The sequence below is a fragment of the Equus caballus genome, chromosome 19 (assembly GCF_041296265.1).
Source record: "Equus caballus isolate H_3958 breed thoroughbred chromosome 19, TB-T2T, whole genome shotgun sequence".
NCBI classification, from domain to species: Eukaryota; Metazoa; Chordata; class Mammalia; order Perissodactyla; family Equidae; genus Equus; species Equus caballus.
Window position 1 is genome coordinate 849,879 of NC_091702.1, and position 19,140 is coordinate 869,018.

At 49.8% G+C, this 19,140-nt stretch overlaps 2 protein-coding genes across 46 annotated transcripts in view; both read left to right on the forward strand.

Moving 5' to 3' along the window:
- LOC138919032 (ATP-binding cassette sub-family D member 2-like) overlaps nt 1-19,140 on the forward strand; it is a 333,145-nt gene that overhangs the window by 229,240 nt on the left and 84,765 nt on the right. The window lies entirely within an intron of this gene.
- LOC138919017 (heparan sulfate glucosamine 3-O-sulfotransferase 4-like) overlaps nt 1-19,140 on the forward strand; it is a 98,556-nt gene that overhangs the window by 40,051 nt on the left and 39,365 nt on the right. The window lies entirely within an intron of this gene.

The following is a 19,140-nucleotide window of genomic DNA, read 5'->3' on the forward strand; positions in this document are numbered from 1 at the left end:
GGGTCATTGAATGGAAGATAACTTTTGTCCTGTAGGGCAATGTTATCTTCCAAGGGGCATGGAGTTCCTGCATACTTTCTCTCCCCTGCCTCTGACCTGAGCCCCTAGAGTAATTGAAGGCTTTCCAGTATGTTACAAAAAGATTCTTCTGGTACCCAAGGTGGGATGGTGGAGACGCCTTCCTCCTTGGGTACCCCCCTTTACCCATTTCCTCCAGTTCTCCCCAACCTAAATGTGAGGGAGGAAGAGGGAGTTCTGAATAGAGCAGGTACTTCCTGCTTCTTTCTTACTTATTTGAACAATGTCTTTGCTCTAGTCACTGTATCATTCCAATCCGATACCAGTAGTGATTATATCATTGATCCTCTTTTCAGTTATTTCTAATTGGTTACAGACATTAATCACGGTCTCTGCATAACAGATTGTATCTGCTGTCAATACCTGTGCTCAGATAGCCGTTGCCTTGTAGATTTAACCCATTGTCAGGATTCTTTGAGGGCACCCAAACTCGTTGTCTCTTATGTTGCCATTGTGCCAAGCCTGCTTCTTTTTGAGTCCTTCTTTCCATGTGGCTGTCACTGCCAGAGTCCTCAGGAGGGTCGAGACCGTCCAGGGGCCTGGGCTTTCTCACTTCTCCGAACTTCAGAATGGATAATCCGTTTGCTGATCCCCCGTCCCCTCCAAGGGCATAACGACCACCTCGGCTCTGAGCACTCAGCCACCTGGGCAGCTCCTTCTTTGCCCTGTGAAGGCAGGTGGAAGAATGGCGATTGGGCGCTCACAGTTGCCTGCAGGCTCCAGATGGTCGTAGCCAGAGAGGAAGAGGGGACTTTGGTGTAAAGAAAGGTACTGAGAAGGGTCACCGTGGCTCAGAGACAACCTGCTTGGGAACAGGAAGTGAGAGGCTAACCGCAGTCACTCAGGTGCCCAGTACATGATCAGAGCACCATTGATTAAGGCGCCTCACTAAAGACCCCCAACAGCTGGTGTTCGGCAAGAGCTCCCTCTGCCCCGGCCAGTGTGTTCGTGCTTTTAGGGACTGTCTGATGGAATCTTCCCTGCAGCCCTTTCCTGTCTCTCTTTGCAGCTTCTGTCGTGTTGTAGGCACAGTGCTGGTCACTGAGGATGCTGAGATGAACAAAAGAGAGCACAGCCCTGCCCTGTGGAGCTCACAGTCCCATGGTGCAAACCGGTAGCAGTGAAATAACCACATGCGGTGACAGGTGTTGGGAAGAGAGGCTGTGGGGCCGCCTGTGCGGGTAGAGGGGCCGCATGCTTGCAACAGGCCCTTTCTGGAGGCTGGGCAGGCTGGGCAGGTGGAGGTCCGAGGGACGGTAGGCTTCGGTGGCTGGAGAGTGGAGGGAAGGACCTCCTAGCGAAGGGCCAGCCATGGAGCAAGAGCAGGAGTGGAGAGTATGCGCGTCCGAAGCCCTAGGAGATAGGAAGTAGGTGTTTCCGTCGTTTGTAAATAGGAAAACTGAGGCTAATCCAGATTCAGAAATCTGCCCGAGGCGACACAGTAGATAGCAGACTGTATGAGTTTGCTCCAGCTGCCGTAACAAAGTACCACAGACTAGGGGCAGAAACAGCGGGAACTCCTTGTCTCACGGCTCTGGAGGCTGGAAGCCTGACATCAAGGTGCCGGCAGGGCTGCTTTCTCCATTGGCTTGCGACCGGCCATCTTCTTGCTGTGTCCTCACCGTGGCCTTTCCTCTGTGCTTGTGCGTCTCTGGGGTGTGTCTCTCTGTGTCCTAATCTCCTCCTATAAGGACACCAGTCGTATTGGATTAGAACCCACCCTAAGGACCCCATAAGCTGAATTACTTCTTTAGAAGCTCTGTGTCCTAAGACAGTCACATTCTGATTACAGGACGCTAGGGCTCCAGCATATGAATTTAGGGGACACATTCAGCCCCCGGCACTGACCTTCCCAAAAAGAGGGCTTGGTAGAGTCTGAGGAGGCAGGTGGGGGCAGCCCGGGGGTGCTGAGTCAGAGACGAGGGGGAAGAAGTGCAGCGCCGCCCTGAGGCGGGGCTCCGAGCAGGAGTGCGCGAAACGCAGAGGCTGAGCCAGGCTGGGGAGGGTGACCGTGCCTTGCCAGTGGAGTGAATGCATGTGCGCTGGTCTCCACGTCAGACACTAGAGTCGGAAAGAGCCAGGTCAAAGCCGGGGCCAGCCTGGGGCGAGGCACAGATCCTGGGGAAACCAGAGTCTGGTCAGAACCCGCTTGGGTGGATTTCCTGCAGCCACATCTTGCTCTTAATTACAAGCAGGTAATCATTGTGCGTCATTCTGTAGCTACCATCAACTCAGATGCCCTGCACCCGCCACTCAATACAACTGTCTGTGATGATGGAGATGTTCTCTGTGCCCTCCAAGATGATGGCCGCTAGTCACAGGCGACTGTTGAGCGCTTGCAGTGTGTCTAGTGCATGTGGCTGAGAGCTTTTACTTTTATTTAATTTTAGAAAGTTTACTTTTAAATTTAAAAAGTCACACGTGGCCACCACATTGGATAGCCTTGTCCTTGACAGTGCAGCTGCAATCATACTGATTGCTAGATCAGCCAGGAGGGGTTTGGGATCTCCAGGAATAGGGTGCGGGGGTGGGGAGCCCCTCTGAGAGGTGCACTTGTCAGCTAGAGCAGTTTGTCCACGTCTGCTGGACGCGGAGACCCAGCTAGGGGCGGGAGGGAGCCAGCTCTTGTGAGCTGCCCTCCCATTTCTCATTCTAAAGAGAAGGCAGGGCTCACTCGTTCAGCAAATGTTTCTGAAGCGCCTCCTCTGTGCCTCTGACCTCACGTCACTGCGGGGCTCCACTGGGGTAGTAGTCAGTCCCCAAGTATACTGCTTAGTGCGTGGTTGCCGTGTGCCAGCCACACACACTTTCTGTTATTAATTTAATCCTCAGAGCCATCCTCTGCGGTAGATACTATCTTTCTCACTTCACAACAGAGGAAAGTGGGATTCAGAGATTTTGAGTGACCGCTTCAGCAATTGGAAGAGGCCGGATTTGAAGCCAGGTCCCTCTGACTCCAGAGTCCACACTGGTAGTGTCTGTTCTCTTTTGGAAGATCTCATTGGAGAGGGGTGCATGTGAGGGGAGTGGGCCGGGGAGCACATCTTGTTGACTTTCGGAGATGCTGTCACTTGCAAGGCCAGCTTGCGTGAGGAGGACGCTGAGGGCGAGGCATCCACAGGCATCTGCTGAGAGACTTAACTCAAGCAAAAGCCAGGGAGGAAGCTGACTGTGAAAAATGGTGAACCAAAGGGGCAGGTCGTCTGGACACAGGGAAGGGCTAGTCTGTTGGGTCGTGAAATGCATATTGGGACAGGGACAGGCAGCTGGGTGCCCAGGAGGGAGCGTGGGAGTGGAAGGGCCTATCTCCTCCACCTGCTGTGCCCACTTCCTGCACGCTGCCCCTCTGGCCTCTGCATCACATGCATCTGAGAGCAGCAGCACGCTCGGGGTAGCAGCTGCCTGATAAGAAGGCTGCTCCGACCTCGACCTCCGGCAAGGTCATCTGAGACCTGGAAGTTATGAGAGGAAACAGCAGGTTTAGAGGAAAAACTGGCCTTTGGGGAAGTTGCAACAACTTGTGATTTCTACGGCTGTTTTGCTTTCTGCTCAGCTGCTTCTCCAGGATGGAAGACAGCCCAGGCAATAGGAAATGCCACCTGATGGCCAGCTCTCCAGTCTCCTCCCAGCATGCTTCAAGCGGATTGTGAGGATAATGTTGGGAAGTTTAAACCCAACCAAGGCCCTCGGGGTCCAGAGCAGACATTTTCCTGCCACCTCTGGTCAGACCTTTGAGTGCCGAGTTATTCATGCATTTACCAAATATTTCTTGAGCGCCGGGCACTGTGGTGGGTCCTGGGGTACGGGCATGGACAGGACAGCACTGTCCGAGGCAATTACCAGAAGGACGCGGAGAAGTTAGCCAGATGAGGGCATGTGGCTGGGGGAGAGACATGGAGTGTGCAGGCAGAGAGAAGGAATGTGGGCTCTGAAGGGTGCATTCAGGAGACAGAAAGACATTCATTGTGCCTGGATCTTAAAAGCAAGGAGGAGGAGTAAGAAGTGAGGCTGCACGGGGATGAGGAAGATCAGACGATGAAGGGTTTCCTAAGCCGCAGTACGTAAACAGATGGTCTCTTAGGTTGACGGCAGTACTGAGTTGCTGAAGATTCTAAGCAGGGGCGCGACTTGCTCAGATTGGAATGTTTATAAAAATTACTCTAGCTGTGTGGGGCTGGAGAATGGATTAGTTGGGGGCAAGAAAAGATTCAGGAAGAACAGTTTGAAAACTAGCACAGGTGATGGCCTGGATTGAATTAGAGACGCAGAAGCCGGGATGGAAAGAAGGGGAGGGGTCAAGAAATGAGGATGATTCTAAGCACTCGGTGAAGGAGAGTGCAGCTTCCAGGCTGACTTCTGGCTCAGGCGACTGGGTAGAAGAAGGTCCCAGTTAGTGATGCAGGAGACACAGAAGGATGAACAGATCTGTAGGGGAAGATGATGAATTCTGTTGAGGACATGTTGGGACATGAAAGGGAGGTGCCCACTGGCAGCTGGACTCGGTGGCCTGGAGCTCAGCAGTCGACCTGGGCTGGAGGTGATTTGCAGAGCTGCAAGGCAGCGAGGGTGCGAAAGGGCTTATCGGTGCCTGCTGCAGAACGGGAGTGCCTCCATGGACAAGGAGGCAGAGGCGCAGAGAGGCTGAGGACCATTCAGGGCTTCGTACCCAAGCTGAGATTTGAACCACACCCATTGTGTGTTTGTGTGTGTGTGCGTGTGTGCACACATGCACGTGTGTGTTTTCCCCAGTAGGCAGTCCTGTCATTACTCATGCCTGTGCCAGCCAGTGTTTGAAAATATCACAGTTGCCTTTGCCAACTTGGTGCATAGCATTGGCTTAATTCTGTGGGACATCTAGCATTGACTGCCCCTAGAATAGGGACGGCACATTGATACTGGAGCTGGGGATTCAAATTGGCATTAGCTTGGTGGACAGGCAAATGGAGGGAGCATAATGTAGCCATGCGTGGTGAATGCTAGATTCAGAGGGTTCCTCTTTTGCACCCTGCCATATGGGCAGCTTCCGTGGCCATGAGCGTAGATCTTGGTGAAATCGCTTCTCTGCTGAAGAACGAGAGATCAGAAGATAGTTCCGCTCAGTGCTGCGTGTGCATGAACTCGCCGCGGTATTATTTGAGGTCAGAGTAACCTTGTGAGAGGCCACCTTCTGATCCTGCCAGCTGTCTCCTTTACCTGGAAAAAAGCTTAGCCATAAAAGAAGAGAAATAGCTTAAGGGGAAGGATGGAAGAGAGGGGAAGAAATAAATAGCCGAGATGGGCAGCACAGCCATACTTGTGAACACTCTGGGCTGTTGGAGCATGGCAGAGTGGAGTCTGCGTGAAATGTTTTGTGAAATAGCAGAGAGCAAGGCCATAGCCCCTGGGCTTCGGAGGCCGTAAGCTTATTAAAAGTTATATTTTGCTCCGTGGAAGCAGACCCTGTTTGTGTGTGCGTGTGAAAAGGAAACAAATCCTGGCATGAGATTCCGTTCCACTGAATTCATTCGGAAAGATGTTCCTGTTCGGTGGGCCAAGACGTGGTGAAAAACCATAGACGCTGCTTAGAAGCTGTTCTAAGGGGTCCGGCTTGTCAAGACCCAGTTCTGAGCAGCTGATTGCTGCTTGCCATTGTTCGACCTGGACTGGGGCTGAAAATGCTGATTCCCTGAATGTCCCTAAAATAGAGGCCAGCTCAGACCGGGCTTAGAGCTGGTGTGAGAGCACATGAGCCAGATTCTAAATCAGATCGAAGCAAGAGGGGTTGTCAGTGCTTTGACCAGAGAGATTCCCTGGGTGTTAATTCCACCCTCTGTGAGTAGGACTCGGGACTGGAACGCATCCTCAGCTCAAGGTTGTGGCCATCTTCTTGTCCCTTTTAGCCCTGCGTGGGCCGTTGTCTTCTCTGCGTCTCTCAGTGAATTTACTTGGACTAGTGCAGAGAGAGCATCCTGTTGGCTTAACCAAGTACCATCGCCCCCTAGTGGGCAGAGCCCTCTGTACGAAGCCTCATGGTAATCGTTGGCCAACCTATGGAGGTATCTTCTTTGAGTCAGATGCTGTGTTCCAGTCCAGTCAGTGGCCAACTCAGACAAAGCCATGTTACTTTGCCAAGTGGGCAGTGCTGGGAGGGGGAGTTTGAAATGGCTGGACCGTGGCCGACTTGCACACTCCCAGTATCTATTGTCGGGGCAAGGGCTTGGCTCAAAGCTAAGTTACCAGACTGGTTAACGGCTGGTGTGTTAATCGGCCGCTGTGTTAGAGAGTGGGCCCAGGAAGAGCAGGTGTGTTGAGTAGCAAGTCCAGAATCCCAGAATGATGCAAAGACCTTCCCGGGCTCGTCTAGTCTATTCTGTCAGGGATGTGGGAATCTCTCTGGATTTGGGTCAGAGGGCGAGGTTGAAAACCAGACACCACCACTTAAGAGCTGCGTGGTCTTCGGAAGCTTGATTAACCAATCGGAGCCTCACCTCTCGTGCTGTGAGCTGGACCAACAACAATGCCCCCTCCCAGGGTTGTGAGGATGAGGTGAGGAAGGTACCTCCCCTAGCATCTGGTACCCGGGAGGCACGTAATGCCTTCGTCTCCTTCAGTGAAATACCAGGGACCTTTCAGCATAGAGTCACTTGCGGAAGGAGTATGTCCACCCAAGGGCAAGTGAGTGGGATATAAGTTACATAAAGATTTTAGTTATTGCAGCCAAAAGAGTTTGGCAGACGGTGGCCAAACTTTCTAGGTCAGTGTCCGGAGAGGAGAGATATAGAGAGTGTTAGTGGTGATAATTTTGTCTGTCTGTCTTTCCTGCTCACTCACTCACTCATCTGTCACTTCTCTCTCTCTCTCATCTACTTTTTGTTCCATCTATCAGTCATCTATGTACACACACCTCATTTTTTAATTAAGAATTATTTCTTGAATGCCTAATATCTGCCAGGCACGGGGGGTACAGTGATGAAGAAAACAAACCCATGACTTCATAGAGCCTGCGTTTGAGGCGTGGGGTGCAAAAGATGATACATGAAAACTAACTCATGGCAGACAGTGACAGTCTAATGTGCTTCCGTGTGCACTGCTTCATCTTATCCTCGCGGTACCTCTGTGACGGAAGAGGGTCTCATCATCCCATTTTAAAGACAAAAAAAGTCAGACTGGGGGGGCGGGGGGTGCCTCGATTTCACCAGGTGGACACAGCCTGCCTGGGGCAGAGCCGCCTGACTCGGCATCCTGCATTCTTTTGACTTCCCCATGATGTAACTTCCTTGGAAAAGGGAGAAATATGAACTGACGGGAAAAAAGAGAAGGTTTTCAAAATAAGAGTTTGTAAATCAACCTTAAGAAGTTCCATGAGTTGCAAGGGGTAAAAAATAGCTCACTCGGTTACCTTTATTTTCCCTTCTGGTTTTAAATTCCCATAGCACACTTTCTGTGAGCGGTGCAGGGGACTTTAGCTTCTCGCATTGCCAGGCAAATATTTATCCTTATGGATAAAGCAATGCCATAGTCGTCTTCATGGCCTTATTCTAAAACGTCTTCCCTCCCTCTGGAATTTTACACTAGGCCAGCATTCTTGTTTTTGTTTGTTTTTTGGTGAGGAAGATTGGCCCTGAGCTAACATCTGTTGCCAATCTTCCTCTACTTTAGGTGGGACGCCACCACAGTGTGGCTTGATGAGCGGTGCTACGTCTGCGCCTGGGATCTGAACCTGCGAACCCTGGGCTGCAGAAGTGGAGCACGCACACTTAACCACTTGGCCCCCGGGCCAGCCCCCTAGGCTAGCATTCTTGACCGTTCCTCTCCTCTCTTTGAGGATTTGTCAGGGGCTGCAAGGCAGATGCCCAGTGGGGCCGGGCAGGTGTGACAGTGCGTGAAGGGGGCCTGGTGGGAATACTGGTGACCTTGAGAGTGAGCGTGTGTCCTCTGGGGGCGGCCGTGACTCAACGCCATCCAGTCCCCACAGGTGTTGAGGGTGCACCGTGTTGCCAGTGCTCGTCCTTTGGGAGAAACAGAAGTCAAGATTTCATGCACAATATCTTCAATTTAAATTTTAGTTCAGTTTCAACAAAACAAAATAAAACCCATAGTGTGGGCCAAACCAAGCATGCCTGCGGGCCAGGGTATTTTGGGTCATAGGCTGGGTTACAACCTGCTGTCATGGGACACTTCTCAGTGGAGAGAAGCGATGTGTTTACATCAGAGATCAGATTTGATTTGTTTGGCCCGGAGAGTTTTGAGACCCATTTTGAGTTAATGGCTAATATTTTAAAAGTGGGATATTTCACCCAAAGATCTAGGTTTCTGGCTTCTTTAGAAAACAAAAATCAAAAGATGGAACAACACTGAGTCCAGTGTTACCCAGTCACAGACTCCTGGTGCTGAGTGTGGCACTTCCTTTAGACAGGGGCTGCCTAGTTTGCCACAGTCCCCATCGCTCCCTATTGTTGACTTCTGGCCCACTGCACTTACTAATGTGATCTCCCTGATGCCTGTAGGCATTGGAGTTTGTGCTCACAGGTTCAAATCTGTGTTTGATCAGAACGTGAAAGGGGCATTCCAACTCACCTGACATCAGTGTGGGTTGACGGTGAAAATCAGCGTGCTAGTTCTCCCCAAGCAGAAGATCGCTCCCAGGAGCAAAATCAGTCCTGCTGGATCTTCCTAGACCCTTTTACTTTTTATCTGTGCCTGGTGGAAGATCTGTGTGTGTGTGCGCCTGTGCGTGTGCGCACACCTGCATCCATCCTGTGTGTGCACGTGTGCGTGCATGGCATGGAGGTTTGATCTTTCTCCCGTTTCCCTCCATCTCCCCCTTTACCAAGCAGTTATCTCTGCTGTCTTCGGCTCTGGCTCTCAGGCTTGGGGAGCAACCTCTTGCTCATTGGTGTCAGGAGGACCAGGCATCCTCACTCTCGTGGTGGGCCCCTCTGAGTGGCTGGCGATCTTGCTGTTTTACGTGTTGTTCGCCTCTCACAACCCGTTTCTATCTGCGATGCTCTGAAATCCGTGGCAGTCTCCTTGAGATACGCGTGTTCAGCAGCTGGGACCACTCAAAGCTTTATCCCTCTATTCTGCCACCATTGCCCCTTCATGGAAAGGATTTGAAAAGGAAACCTTGACTTTTAGATTGATTTTTAAATAAGCACCTATTTAGCTGTTGGTGCTTGAAAAGCAGCCTGGATTATAGTCTTCCAACAAGCAAACAGTATTCTAATTGATGCCTTTCCTAGCTGATGAAAGGGGCCTCTGCGGGTAATTCCCCCCAGCCTGGGGACAGACCTGATATTCACAGGTTGTTGACAACAGCGGGGAGTGGGGAGAGGTCAGGAACGCGGGCACAGGCGAGTGCTTTCTCCTCTCCTCGGTCCTTCCCCCGTGGACTCTTGTCCTGCAGCTTCCTCTCCCTTCTAGTTGATTGCCGTGGTTTTGGTGGTCATGCCAAGGTTTTTTTGCTGCATTTCTGAGAACAAAATGCAGACTAGGAAGTACTGTTGCATTGCTAACCCAGTGGTTTCCAGGAAAGATGATGGACAGAGTGTTTAAAATTGGATTGGAACTTAGAAGTTTCCAGATTCGTAGATGCCTCCCACCGGGTGAATAGTTTTCTCTGCTTTTACTAGAGATGTCTAGAATCTAAAGTGCCTTTGCCAAGAGATGAATAAAAGCCTTTCCTCCTCCATCGGGCCTTCCTAGAGTGTGAGAAAGAAAACATATTCTCCTTTCACTCCAGTCATGATGGCCTTGAGGAGAAGTGAATAGCCAGCATTTATTGACCACTCCTTAGACACCAGGCTTTGGGCTGAGTGCGTCACATGATCATCTTGTCCTCACAACCAGCTTAGGAGGCTGCTCTTGTTGTCATCTCCAGTTTACAGATCAGGAGACAAAGGCGCAGAGAGGTTAGGTAACCTCTCTCAGGCCACACAGCGGGGGAGGGGTGGTACCTGGGTTTGAGCTCAGCCCATTCTTTTAAGTGGAACACACTCTGCGCTGCAGCCTATGTTGATACATTTCATCCGGCTGCGTGTTTCCTGATACTTTTCTCTCTGCCGTTTACAGAGTCTGTGGAGGCCGAATGTTGCAATTCGTGAAGAGCGGTTAGTGTGCAGGACATTACTCATCATAAAAGTGAATAGTCAGTGTTTATGACATGGCAGGGACTGTGCTAAGTGCTTTAAATGCATTTTCACTTGGGGCTCTCACACTGACTCTGAAACGTGGGTATGGAAGTCACCGACCACGATCCTACCTCCAGGATTTGAACCAGGATTGATACAGTTAGAAGTGAACCCACCCTTTAATTTACCATGTTGCAATTTCATCCTCTGCTGTTCTCTCTTCAGTGTCTCGTCTGCTCCAGCCACAGGATGGCTCAGTGCTGTTGGTTTAACATGCTAAATGATTTCCTACCTCAGGACCTTTGCACAACCTCAGCTCTCTGCTTGGCACACCTTTTCTCTTCTTCTCTCCTCAGCAAACCATGCTTTAGCACCCCGTTCAGGTGTCACCCTGGGAAACTTTCGGCATCTTCCATGGAAAGAGCTAGTTGCTTCTCTCTGCCTCCTCCCCTGGAACCCTGCTGTCTTTAGACTTTCTTACTGCCCTCCTTACACTGTGTTGTCATAATTTGTATACCCCATGGAGTTGTAAATCCTTTGAAGTGGAGATTATGAAGGATGCATCTCACCCGACTGTGTGGTTTGTCACTCTCCCAGAACCTACTCCAGTGGCGGGTAGTCATAGGTGCCCAGGCGCCAATGATGAGTCCCTGTCTCGCTGGTGCCTAGCCTGGAGCACAGGAGCAGACATGCTGAGCGCATATGACAGTGCTTGTATTAGTCAGGGCTCTCCGGAGAAACAGAGCCAAGAGGATATATACAGACATATTTAAGGGGACATTTGTCATGGGAATTGGCTCACGTGGTCATGGAGGCTGAGAAGTCCCGTGCTCTGCCACCTGCGGGCTGGAGACCAGAAACCAGGTGGTGGAATTCAGTCTGAGTCTGAAGGCCCAAGAACCAGGAGCTCGGATGTCCGAGGGCAGGGCACGATGGACGTGCCAGCTCTGAGAGACAGAGGGAACTCACCCTCCCTCCCCTTTTTCCCGTTTGGGCCCTTGAGCGAGTGGAGTTGCCCAGCCGCTGTGCTGCCAGCGGATCTTCTTTACTCCGTCGGCTGCTTTAGTCCCTTCCAGAAACACCTCGCGGACACCCCCAAAATAGTGTTCTCCAGGTATCTGGGCATCCCTTCCCCAGCCCTGTCCAGTGGACAAGATTACCCATCACCGTTCTCAGTATGGTTTTATTGATGGTTTGGTATCATTCTGACCCCCTCCCCACCTCTTTGTTACCTTCTGGCTTCAAACAGCGTTTAGTAGACGATGGAATCATGTTTCTCGCCCAGAGGTTGGCTGACCTCTTCCTGTAAAGGGACAGAGAGCAAGTATTTTAGGTTTTTCAAGCTGTGTGGGCTCTGTCAACTACTCACTTCTGCCATTGTGGCGTGAAATCAAACTTTGTTTGCAAACATGGCAGCCGGCAGATGTGGCACACCGGCTGTCGCTTGCTGACCTGTGTTCTAGGAGATTCTTGTTGTGACAAATACTGGAAGATGATAATTGGGCTGCTCTTATCACACTCAAGATTAGCTTAGTTGCCCAAGCCACAGTCTTAAACTGGGCCTTGAAGAGAGGATTGTGTGTTCAGTGTCATGCATAGCATCACTCCGAGTGCCTCACTGTTGGCCCATTTAGGTATCATTAAAGGGGTCTCGTAGGTTGTCATGGAAAGGACCTATCCTTTGGAGTCAACTATTCTGGTTTGAATTCTGCATTTAAGCTGTGTGATCCTGGGTAAGTTACTGAAATACTTAGATCACCATCCTTACCTTGCAGCATTTTAATGGGCTGCAAATATTTAGCCTGTTTCAGGCACATAATAGGGATTGAGCAAATATTAGTTACTTTGTCTTCTTGCAGGCTTTTACCGCAAATCCCAACCTTTCAGCTGCAACATGGAAATGTAAACTGTAAAAGCCACTAGAGCCCAGGGAGGCCCAGTGTATTTGAAATTCTAGAAAGAGTCTTTGAAAAGTGAGAGACATTTAAGTCTGAGGAATTTGTCCTTTCTAACTGTCTCACCATTCTCTTTGAGACGGAGTGAGAAGAATTTGACATTTCATTTTCACACCTGAATGTTACAAGTCTAATGCAAGCTTGGGAATCAGAGGTGGCTGTGACGTCAAGGGACGGGGAACGGAGGTTGCAGACCAAAGGCAGAGATGGCCTGTTCAGCTCTGCAAGGAGGTTGATTGGATGCCTACAAGGTTATCAAAGGGACTCTTACGAACATTCTGGGACCAGGAGGAGTAAATATTGGGATGCTCTATTGGGAAAAAGAAGTTGGATGAGACCCCTGTATCTATCTGTACGTGCCACACATCATAAGTATCTATGTCCCACAGCTCCTTGCGTATGGTGTAGGGCACCTAAATGTCGCAGAGAACTGTCTGGCTCCGCGTCTGCCCACACTTCGCATTCTGTTCCCAGACGGGATCTCCGCAAGCGTTCAGAAATGCCTCTCCTTGGTCCAGGCTGACTTCTGTGCTCCTTACAGCCAGTGTCTTCATGTTTTTACCATTGAGCTTTGGCGATGTTTCTGTCCTATTGCCTGCACGTGGGGCCTCCCATGACTGGACCCCTCGCCAGGCAGACCAAAACGCTCCTTCCTGTCCAGTCCCAAGGCATTCTGTTTATAAGCCCTCAGACCACTTATAACACGGAATGGACCTTCGTCGTGCCTCTCTCTCTAATAGATGAAAAGCTCCTTGAGGACAGAGGTCACATCTTATTGATCCTTTTAGCTCCAGTACCTGGCATGGTGGCAGGTACTTATTAGAGGCTTGATAAATATTGCTGACTTTGAAAACAGGAAATTATTTTTAAATTTGGAGATATTTTCAAGCTGACAAACTGAAAATGTCTTGAAACGCTGGCTGTCCAGAAAAAATGGTTTTGTGTTGACTTTGAAGTTGAGTGGCCCGTCCTTTTAAACCAGCCCCGCTAGGCCCTCGGCGAGTCTCAGCGCATCTTGGTGACAGAACGACATCGCCCAGAGGCCTGCGGTGATTGGCTGCATCATGGGGCGCACTGTCGTTCCAGATGTTGGTCCTGCGGGGTTTTCCTGCGGGAGCAGCAGGGAGCGGAGCCACCGCTCAAGAAACACTCCAGGATCTGCAGCTTTGACCCTGAGAACCGTCCACGCAGGTGGGTCAGGCGGAGGTTCAGTCCACGGTGACTGGAGGGCAGGGCGAATGGGTCAAACCAGGCATTTTGTGGGAAGTGGTTAATGTTTAGGAAGAGTGAGCACTTGAATAAGAGTAAGCAGCCACGGCGAGAGCCCTTCGGGTGGCTTCTCAACCTGGGATTTAGCAAACGTCTGCTGGCTGCCCGCCATGTGCTGGGCGCTCAGTGAGTTCAAGACCTTCTGAGAGAGGCACTAGCAATGTTTCCATTTTGCAGTTGGGAAAATCAAGATTCAGAAAATTAAGTAACTGTCGCAAAGACTTAGAGCTGGAGAGCTGGAGTGACTGTGATTCAGACTCAGGTCTCTGTGCTCAAGAAATGCCCTCGTCCTTTGCTGTGGCAATGGTGGTTTAGCCCATGAACTCTAAAGCCAGACTGGGTTTCAACGCCGGCTCTGTTACTTATGAGCTGTGTGACCTTGGACAACTTACTTAATCTCTCTGTGCCTCAGTTTCCTCATCTGTAAAGTGCGGATAATAATAGTTCCTACCTCACTGTGATGATCAAATGATGTCCTATGTATAACATGCCCAAAACGGTGTCTGACATCCAGCAGGCACTGCACAAGTGTTTGTCATTATTACGTAGGACCACCTCTTCCATACAAGGCGCCTACTTGGTCTGTTGCATCGTTTTGCATGAATCTTGGTGGGCATAGCGCAGCGTACTCTTCACCCACTGTCCCTTTCTCGGACAGCACTGAATTTCCAGGGACACGGGGACCTTTGACGCATCTTGCCCCAGCTCGTAGCTTAAAATCTGGTGATGTTATTATTTTTCTTCTGCACGATCGTGCATCGCAGGGATTTCTCTTGTAGCACTGACTAAACAGGATGCTATTTCTGCAGGGGCCTTGGTGACTGAGCTGCTGTGGAACCCACCACGTTTATGTGTATTTTGCGAACTGGCAGGTTGATCCATCAAGAGTTCCAGGAGCAGAAGCGCACCTCATTCTGTTTTTCTGGGAGGTCCCCCGCCACGCTGTCTGTGTGATGTGCCGGAGGTTGGTTTCCTAAGGGCCTGCAGCGGGAGGGACATCAATACTGAGGGTTCTAGAGAATGAATCTGGACAATGAGTGTTGCTGGCCTGTGTCTGCAGGGTGAGCAACTGTTGCCTGCCTCTTGCCCTCCCATAAAGGAAGGCGGCACATGTCTGCAGAATGTTCCATGGCTGAAGGGTCGCGGATTCTGTCATTAGAAAACACCAGGGCTTGTTATATGTTTAGTGGGAAAAGCCTTCCCTACGTTGGTCCGTTCATCTCGCCTGCTGCTTGCAGACCTCCTCTGGCTGTGCGTTAGGTACAGAATCAACTCCAGAGTCCTTAGCCTGACACACAGGCCTTACGGTTTCAGGTGCCCCAAGTCCAGCTGGGTGCAAAAAGCCACGCCCTCTCCCCCCACTTGTACCCTGTAATCACTTTCCACTGAATTTCTTGACTGGTCTCCAGATAGTTTGTACTTGCTCATAGCTTTTGCCTTTGCATGTGCTCTTTCTTTTGTATGGTATGCCCTGTCTCCTCTTCTCCAATGGCAAACTCCTACTTATCCTTCAAAACCCAGCTCTGATAACGCTTCCTTTGGAGAAGGCTTCTGCAAGGCACCTAAGCCAAATTACTTGCCCTCTCTCCTGTCCTCCTCTAGCACTCTCTTCTCTGGTATGATAATGAATCCATTGACTTTTGTTATCTCTCCACCAGTGCATACTCCTTCATGGCAGAGACCGATTGTCTCTGACCTCCTTTATTTCTGATAGGAGTGAACCATGAGTTCGAAGTCCTGGCTTGCAGGAGTCTGGTTTCTGCAGGGCCGTGCCTGCTTGGCGAGTTCTCCTGATTCAATGCATTTATTTTTAGCAACAAAATTTAGCGAAAATCCCCAAATATGCATGCCGTCACTACAAGGTGCGTTATTCCGTGGGTGTTGCTTAGCCAATGCTCCCTCCCCGTTTTAATCCGCTTCCCCCTGATTGGTGCCGTCCTGCACCCCTTTCTCTAGTGCTGCTTCTCTGAAAGGCGTTCCGTGTCTCCGCTGCCCCCTGATGTGTGGGTGGGGAGTCTCTCTGGACTCAAGCACGTTAGCCTGTCGGCGTTGGTGAGTGAAGTCAGTCATCTTGCAACTGACCCAACCTCAGAATTAACATTTCCAGTCCCCACTTTGTCTGTTTTGTTTGTTTCTCTAAAACCTGCTGGTCTCCTTCACACCTCCATAGCTTTGCCAGGATTCAGTAATCACTCATTTTTTTCAGCAAATGGTTATTGTTTACCTTCCATGTGTCAGGCACAGCTCTAGGCATTGGGGATGCAGCAGAAAGCACAAGAATGTAGAGCTTCTACCTTGAATATATGACTAAATTAAATATTGTGACGGAAGATGAGAGCACTGTGGAGAAGAATGGAGGTGAAAGAATAAGTCTTGTGGATACTTGGGGGATGAGCATTCCTGGAAGGGCTAACAGCAGGTGCAAAGGCCCTGAGGTGGAGGAGTACCTACCGGGTTTGAGGAACATGGAAGATCGCTGTAGAAACTGTGACTTTTATCCTGGGTGAGATGGGAAGACATTGGAGAGCTTTGAGTGGAGAAATGCCACTGACTTCATGTCTTCACAGCATTACTGTGGCTCTTGTGTTGAGAATCGACTGTGTGGGCCAAGGGAGGAAACAGAGAGCAGTCAGAGAGCCCTGCGGTCATCCACGTGAGAGCTGCGGCGCATCGGACAGTGGTGTTCCCAGTCCGCGAGGACACCCTTCTCTGTGCCATCAGGAACAGTCTTTCTCCTGTAAAATCGAGGGCCGGGGCATCCTCCTGCTGTAACTCTCCCGGACTTTCTTCTCCTGCCCTCAGCACGTTTGACGTAAACTCCTGCGGTAGTGATCATCACGTGCTGTCATCCTCACTGAGCTTTTCTTCCTGCGCTGGTTTTACTTCACTTGGGAATCCTTGGGAACTTACTCATTTGTGAATTCCCAGGGACTGGCACAGAGCCTGGGACATAGTAGGCAAGTTTGGAGGGCGGGACGCACATTGCAAAGCTACCTGGTGGACACCCCAACACCCATGCTCACCGTTTCTTGGCGTTCTAGAAGAGAGCTAGTCCAAGTCTTGCCTCTGCCTTGCCGGCTCGTGTGGCTGAACAATTGTGCATTCTGAAAAGAAGAGCCCTTAGGGGGATGAAAAGATTGTAAGAGAAACGGATTTAGATTCGCTAACACTGAGCTAAGAACTGTGTGCATGTTTCCGGATTTCATCTTCACTCGATCTCATGAAGCATCATCTCCATTTTACAGATGGGATAACTGAGGCTCCAAGGTTTTAGATCACCCGGCCAGTAAGTGGCAGACAACAGTCCAACCCAGGTCTGTGGGCTTTGAAGGCCAGCGCTCTCCCCAAAGATAGACTGTTCCACCGAACCATCGGGAACCAACTCATCCTGCCTGATCGCCTTCGTATTATAAAACCTAGTGGGGAAGGCTGCAGCTGTTAGCTCTGGGTCTTACTCCAACTGTCCACCAAGGGATGCAAGAGTTTCTTGAGTAACTCAATTCCTTAGAAAATAATTTGCCTTCTTTTCACTTTCTGCATTCTCTTCTCTAAAAATTTCACATAAATAACATAATATACCATTATAATATTTTATAATACATAATATAAAGTATATTAAATATATATAGATATGTAAAATATAAATAGATATTATGTTATATATATATAAAGTCACCCAGGAGATACACGGACAAAACCTGAATGTCCCTTGATGGGGGGAGTTAAGAAAGGTGCAGCCCTAAAAAGAAACTGAGTGGCCCTACGACATGCCAGGACGGCGTGATTCCTAGGTGCATTTTAAGGGGAAATAATTAAAACAAAGCGTTCTGTGTATCGTGTGTTTTCGTTTGCATAGAAAGAGGCCTGTGCAGATGCACACCGGCTGAGCTGTGGGCGGTCCTGGCGGGCGGGGAAGACGTTGGCACAGTGTCTGATTCTTCGGTGGGGCCAGGTGGATGGCAGGTCACAGGTGGGAGGCAGACTGATTTTTCAATAGATTCTTCTATGCTATTTGATTTTTTAAAGAATCTAAGATGCACACATATATGTACACATACGTATAAAATATGTATTTCGATTGGTATATAAGTATAATATATATATAAATGTTGACATGTATTTTTTAAAATCTAGCTAATTTTAAGCAGGGCTTCCCCGGTGCGTGTGGTATCTCTCGTACACCATCGCACAACTCTTTGGCTTCACAGACGGTCTCTGGGGACAGAGGCCCTTTGGTTGGGGACAGCCACTCTGGAGGCTGTCAGCTCCGCGTGGGCTGCCTGGCTCGCTGAGGCGGAAACCCCCTGGGGCCTGGCCTCATGCCCTCCCTTTGAGCCCTTCCCCTCCCGCCCTCAGTCTGCTCCCTGCGCATCCTTCCAGGCTCAAGTCCTGCAGGATGGAGCAAGCCTGCTTCTCTTACGGCTCCAACAGGAGCTGACGTGAATCTTACTGGCTGCTGGCCTGCTTAACTTTATGTGTCCGCTTGGCTAGGCTCTGGTGCCCAGTTGTTTGGTCAAACACCAGTCTCGATGTTGCTGTGAAGGTATTTGTTTTAAATGTGATTAATATTTAAATTAGTAGATTTTGAGGAAAGCAGATTATCCTCCACAGTGTGGTGGTCCTCATCCAATCAGTTGAATCTGTCTGTCTCTATAGATCTATCTATCTATAAATCTTTATCATACAGACATATGCCTATGTCTACATCTAGATATATCTATACTGTCTGTGTCTATGTCTATATCTGTATCCATTTTCTCTCTCTCCCCCACCTTTTGGTTCTGTTTCTCTTGAGAAATATACAGCTGTGATTGGCCTTACTTGAGCCATGGTCCTGCCCCTGATGCATTACTTTCTCCATAAGAATGCAACACACTGGGCTAAAGTTAGGGGTTGCTCCCCGGGCTGTGGGGGGAGTGAGATCCGCCCTAATGACCATGGTACTGAGGATGGGAGAGAGGTAGTCTGGAAACCAGAATCAGGCTGTTACAGGAAGTAGAATAAGTGGAGGCTGGAGTGAAACACAACAAAACAGAGAACAGAAGTCCATCACTGTGGCTGTTATTATCTCCTCTTGCAAATGAATTAACAGGCTCAGAATGGTTAAGAGGCATGGTTGAAGTCACACAGGAAGTTGGTAATTGAGCAGGATTCAAGCCTAAGTGTGTATGATCTTGAAGTCTTTATTCGTTCTTTGTCCCGCATCATTTCATTCCTTCCTTCTTTTATTCATTTCATCATCCAGCCAGCCAACAGTAAACTAACGTTTACCGGCTGCTCACTATTGACAGACATGGACTGTGCTGGACCCTGAGGAATCCAGATCATCTGACCTTAAAAGTGAGAAAAAAATGTTTCCTGTGCTGCAGACCGCTTTTCAGATATTCCAAACAAAATTCACTTTTCTCGAGCTGCTCAGAGCAGGCACATTCAAATCCGGATTGGTCTTCAGAGAAAAGTACAAACTCCTTTTCCGCTGAGCCAACTCATTTTCAATTCACTCCATGAAGTCAGGCAGAGTACCAGGAGGGTAAAAACAATCGTAACGACACCACCGCCCACTGCTGTTTACAAGAAGGGGCATTCCTGGTGGGGCAGAGGAAGATGGACGGCACCCGTGTGCCAGAGCTGGCATGGTGTCCTGGCAAGTGGCAGATTTATGGCTCTGGCATCGCCAAAGGAGGAGTCCCTTTCCACTGATGTCCTTCCGAGCTCCCCTGGTTGGTTAT